Source organism: Myiozetetes cayanensis, unplaced genomic scaffold, assembly GCF_022539395.1.
Source record: "Myiozetetes cayanensis isolate MyiCay16 unplaced genomic scaffold, myiCay2020 scf5-8, whole genome shotgun sequence".
NCBI classification, from domain to species: domain Eukaryota; kingdom Metazoa; phylum Chordata; class Aves; order Passeriformes; family Tyrannidae; genus Myiozetetes; species Myiozetetes cayanensis.
Genome location: NW_026087742.1, coordinates 115,938,322 through 115,944,433, shown reverse-complemented (window position 1 = coordinate 115,944,433; position 6,112 = coordinate 115,938,322).

The window sequence follows — 6,112 nt, the reverse complement described above, 5'->3', positions numbered from 1 at the left end:
ACCCCGAAGGTGCCGGTGCTGACTCCCGGGATGGGGCACTGAGCCCCCGAAGGTGCCGGTGCTGACTCCCCCGGCCGGGATGGGGCTCTGAGCCCCCGAAGGTGCCGGTGCTGACTCCCCCGGCCGGGCAGGACGCCCCGCCCCGGTACCTGTGCCAGGTGTGTGCCCCGGGCCCTGCAGGACCGCGCGGGGCCGCCGGGGGGCACAGCGGGACCGGGTGACGGGGGGACACCGACACGAACCCCCCGTGTGCCCCTGGGCTCCCGTCCCAAACCCTCCCACACCTTCCCACACCTTCCCAAACCTTCCCAGCACAGGGCAGAGCTCGCGGGGGGAATTGGGCAGGTCCTGGCACAGGTTTCACAGTCCAGGCCCCCCTTGGACACCTCCAGGGCTGGGCACTTCAAACCTCCCTGGGCAGCCCCTTCCAGAGCCTGACCATCCATCCCTTCCAGCAAGAAATTCTTCCTCACAAACTGGGCGGCTCTGGCAGGGGCTGTTTAATGAGGGTGGATGCTCGCGGTGGCCGCTGGGCTTCCACAGCAGATCCCGAATGGAGCCTTCTTGGGAAGTGAGACATTTGGACATGGGCACGGGGGGAACAGGGCAGGGGGGAACAAACAGGGGCACTGGGATGGGTGCTGGTGCATTCCTGGGAGCTTTGTGCCCAGGCTCCGGAGCCGCTGGGGGCTGACCCGGCTCTGGTGGGGCCACCTGTGCCTATTTGGGGCTAAATGCTGGGGAGGTCCCGAGCCAGGGACTCCTCTGCCGGTTGGATTCATGAACCCCAGGGATGTCTCTGCAGGTGTCCAGTGGCCATTGCCGGGGCCGGGAGCACTGGCAGGACCTCGGTGCTCTGAGCGGCTCCGGGCTGAGCCCCGAGATGGCCATTAGGCTGCACTGCTGCTCACGAATCTCCTCCTTCCCGCCTCTCTCCTTCCTTTTTCCCAGGTAACGAAGGTTTGGGAAGCTGGGAACAGCTCACACCCGAGGCAAAGGGAATTTTTAGCGGGGGGTGTGGCGGGGGGTCGGGCTCTGCTCCCAGGGAACAGGGACAGGAGGAGAGGGAACGGCCTCCAGCTGTGCCAGGGGAGGCTCAGGTTGGCCAGGAGGAGGAATTTGTTGCTGGCAAGGGTGGTCAGGCCTTGGCAGGGGCTGCCCAGGGAGGTTTGGAGTGCCCAGCCCTGGAGGTGTCCAAGGCAGGCCTGGCCGTGGCACTCAGTGCTCTGGGCTGGGGGACAAGGTGGGGATGGGGCACAGGGGGATCCATGGGCTGGGAGGGATCCCGGGATTCTGTGATCTCTGCTCCCACAACATATCCAGCAGAGAACACTGGAGGGAGAGGCTTGAAGTTCAAATGTTGGGGTTTTTTTTCCTGTGTGTGACCATTTTTACACACTTAAAAGAACAGACTCAGGTTTGTTGCAGTTTATTGGATCCCAAATACGCTTCCAGCATTGATTCCCAACCAAACACAAACCCACTACCCAGGCTCCTGGCACAAACCCACTGGGGAAAAAAATGAGGAGCTGAAACACAGATTGAGGGTGGGAAATGTTTGATGGAGCAGGTGGATCTTCAGAGACAAGGAAGGTTCCCAGCTGCAGGGGCCTCACCTCTGTGCTGGAGGAGGAATGTCTGGAGAAAAGGAATTTTTCAGTATTAATAAACCACAGTAAATGAATATAAATCTTGTACACACTTTGGATTTCATTCACAGAGTCTGTCAGGAGTAAAATCACTAAAAAACCCTGTCAAAAAAGTGTCCAGATCTGTTGTCATCCTGACTTTATCACAATTCCTGCAGTCAAGGTTGGGGACACACATGGCTGATGATGCTGTTCCTGCTCCAATGTCATATCAATTCCCTGAGCTTCACACAACCTTCATCAGCTCAGCTCTTCATGTGGTTAAGAACTTTTCCATTTCATTCCATCAGATTAATTTAATGGGTCTTTGAAGCTTTTTCTCCCTTCCAAGATGAAATCTCATCTTTTTCTTAATTATTTGTCAGGGATAGCTCCCAACACAATAGTAGTGATGATGTCAAAACCAGTGAATTGTGAGGATTTGGGAAGGTATGTGGGAGATTTTAGTTAGGATGGTGTTCAAATTTTTAAATTTTTTTAAGTGATTTCCCAGCAAGTTTATACAGAACTGTGTTGTTCAGCCTAATCTAAACTTACTCTCTCAGCTGGAAGCCGTTCCCCCTTGTCCTGTCACTCCAAGTCCCTCTCCAGCTTCTCTGGAGGCTCCCTTCAGGCTCTGGAGTTGATGGAGCTCTGAAGGATTTGCTCTGGCACTCAGGGGGGTGATGCTTCTGCATTTGCTGGTGCTGGAAACAGAGACTGAGACACCTCTGAGCACTGAGAGCAGCAACCAGAGCCTCGTGGCTGGAGGGGTGTCTGACATCACATTTCTCTTGACATTGCAATAAGCTCAATATCTCCTGATGATCATGGAATTATGGAGTCCCTGAGGCTGGAAAAGCCCTCCCAGCCCATGGATCCCCCTGTGCCCCATCCCCACCTTGTCCCCAGCCCAGAGCACTGAGTGCCACGGCCAGGCCTGCCTTGGACACCTCCAGGGCTGGGCACTCCAAACCTCCCTGGGCAGCCCCTGCCAAGGCCTGACCACCCTTGCCAGCAACAAATTCCTCCTCCTGGCCAACCTGAGCCTCCCCTGGCACAGCTGGAGGCCGTTCCCTCTCCTCCTGTCCCTGTTCCCTGGGAGCAGAGCCCGACCCCCCCCGGCTCCCCCCTCCTGGCAGGGATTGCAGAGCCAGAAGGTCCCCCCTGAGCCTCCTTTTCTCCAGGCTGAGCCCCCCCAGCTCCCTCAGCCCCTCCTGCTGCTCCAGCCCCTTCCCAGCTCCCTTCCCTTCCCTGCACACTCTCAGTACACCAGATCTGTGCTGGTTCTTCCAGTGACTCCCATAATTGACAGTTACCAGGAAGCCCAACAATTATCCAAACTGCTGCCCTGGAAGAGGAAGGGTTGGACAGGAGCCAGACGAGGAGCCCCCATGTTTATGATCAGACCACGCAGCCGATGCCTCCTTTCAGCGAGTGGGGACAATGAGAGCAAATGACAAAAGCATTTGATTTTATGTGTGTGGTCTTCATCAAATTAGAAAAAAAAAAAAAAATCCCCAGAGGGCAGGGGGAGAGTTAAAGAAATGTATTTTTAAAGGGACCTTGAAAGAGGGTCCTGTGAATGGCACCCGACTGGGGAGTGTGCAGAGAAATCAGGGGAGTTATGACTGGTTTTTGTTTTTATCTTTGGTAACCAGCCCTAAACCACTGAGATTTCCTGGAAAGACTTGTTACTCTGAAAGCAGGATCTGTTTGAGGGTCCCTAGTGCACCATCTGAAAGTGGAGTCCCCACACTGCTGTTTATATGAGGAAATTTGGGGCAGCTTGGGTGGGTTTGGGTTTTTTTCCTTTCTTTCACATGAAAAGTAGATTGGATTAGTATGTGCAATAATTCCAACTTCTGCTGAGGTAGGAGTGACCTGGCCCTGGGGCTGTTCACTGCTTGTTTTCCTGGCTTTTTTCATAAGTGAAGCTTTAAAGCTTTTTTCATAAGTGAAGAAGATAAACACTGATGGTAATTTAAAAAAAGATGCTACAGGTGTTCTCTGTGCAAAGTCCTGCAGAACATTTTGTTCTTAACCAACTCTACACGTGCTGGGGCTTCTCTTTTTCAAAATTAAATCTAATTAGTTCACTTATTCTACAGGCAAAAAATATCTAATGAACATCCAGTGGACTCTGGTGCTGCAAGTACAAATGGAAGGTCATGGGCAGGAATGAAATCACTGTTTAAAATGAGTGATGGTCACACTGATCTTTTCCTCATCCTCCTGGGGAGCAAATTCCTGCCCAAAACAGTGGCATCCCCTCAGGTGTCCCAGCTGTGCAGGTGAGGAAGTGTCAATGTCACCACTCACACAATAAAAATGAAATGAAAACATTTTATTTCTTCCACTGGCTCTGGCCAAAAGCTCTCGAGCAGCTCTCCAGAAAAAGAGATGGCAGAGGAGAGCATGATTTTCCTGGTTTCAAAGTATATGGAATATTTGAGTGTTATCCCCTTTTGTCACCTAATTATGAGCACCAAAGGCTCCCCCCCTTTTCCAGTCTCCCATTTGCATTTATAATAACACGTTGCCATGGCAAAATCTTATAATCCTTGACTTCTTGGATGGAGACACATCCTTACAGGAATACAAGGAGGGGGGAAAGGGACCAAGCAGAGGCAGCAGCAGGCGGGTTTGTGGCCCTGCTGGTCCGGGGGCTGCTCGGTGTCCCCGGGGCTGGTTTGGCTCAGTGACACTCAGGGTGTGTCCTGGTGTGTCCTCCCGGGGGCACAAAGGAGGGCTGGACGTGTCCAAGGGAATGGAGCCACAGAAAGCTGGGGGAGCTGCCCATTGTCCCCAGCTCGTGCTGGTCAGTGTGGGATTAGGGAGGAAACGGCCCCGGCTCACTGGGCCCATTCAAGAGGAGCTTGTTCCCAAATGTCGTGACAAGGGTGGCTTCTGTTGAGAGCCCCAGCTGATATCACCCCCCACACAAAGGGGCTCTAGGGCGTTAATTAAAGCCAGGTAATGGAAAGAATGGAGAGCTGACACTTCCCAGATGCTCCCGTGGGTCAGGAGCAGAGACAAACGGCAGGAGGAGACACGTCCTGCTGCCACCAGGGTGGCACCGAGCTGGGGCTGCCACCTGGGTATTTCTAGGGGCACACTGAACACTGGCAGTTACCTCCTTTTCTTCTGCCAAGAAAGGTGAGCAGGGCTGTTTCCCAGCCAGCCCCACAGGGATCAGCAGCAGGACCCAGCCCCCACCAGCCCCAGAGGATCCCACAGGGTTCCCCCAATAATCTCCTGGGAATCTCACTCCTCACTCAGGATATGAGACTTCCCCATCCCTGGAAGTGTCCAAGGCCAGGTTGGACAGGGCTTGGAGCACCCTGTGCTGGTGGAAGGTGTCCCTGCCCGTGGCAGAGGTGGCACTGGGTGGGCTTTGAGGTTCATGCCCTCCCTGTGCTGTTCCCAGGGCAGCAGCAGCTCTGCAGGGGGGTCTCACCTGAGGGGGCAGAGGGGCAGAACCCCCCCTGCCCTGCTGCCCACACTGGGGGATCAGCCCAGGATGCTGTTTGCTTTATTAAACCTGTTTCCTTTATTCAATTTATCTCTGTAAACCCGAGTACCTAAAACCAGAACAAATCACTTCTATCCAGGCCAACAAAAAACATTTGTCTTTGAGGTCTGATTTCTTTTTTCCTCCTGGTTTATAATGATTGTTTTTCTGTAGAAAGTTCCTTTTTTGATCTTTACAGGCAACTGAGCACTAAATCAGCAGCCCCAAACTTTTCTGATAATGCCACTGTTTACAGAGCGAGTCCTTTTTGTGGTGTAGCTGCTGAAGGACTGTAGAATTATAGAATATCCTGAGCTGGGAGAGACCCCCAGGGATCACCCAGTCCAAACCCTGCCCTGCCTAGGACACCCCAACACTCCCCCTGTCCCTCAGAGCGTTGCCCAAACCCTCCTGGAGCTCTGGCAGCCTTGGGGCCGTGCCCACTGCCCTGGGGAGCCTGGGCAGTGCCAACCACCCTCTGGGGGAAGAACCTTGTGCTGAGCTCCAGCCTGTTCACAGGTGAGTGCTGTGGGAGAGCTGAGTGGGTTTGCATGTGAGGAATTTTCTGCTCAGCTTTGATAAAATGAGCCATTAAACAGATGCCTCAGTGTCCCAGAACCCCCCCAGCACTGGGGTATTTCAGTCTCTGGGTGCATAAATGCAGAGAATGCTGCAGGTGACACTTCCCTGGGCTGCTGATGGGCTGCACATCCCCCTGCAGTCAGTGCCCTGGGCTGCTGATGTGGGGGAGAGGATCCCACCTTTCCCCCAGCTCTGCCCAGCAGGTCACTGCAGATGAAGGGGCAGCTGTGGTGGCCTTGCCAGGGGGGTCTGATCAAAGCCTTGGAGGTCGTTGGGATAAAGAGGATTTGTTGTGGTCCAGCAGAGAGCGGGTAAAGACTGACTGAATGAAACACAGGAGGCACCAAGATGATCCCAGGGCTGGAGCAGCTCTGCTGGGAGGAAAGGC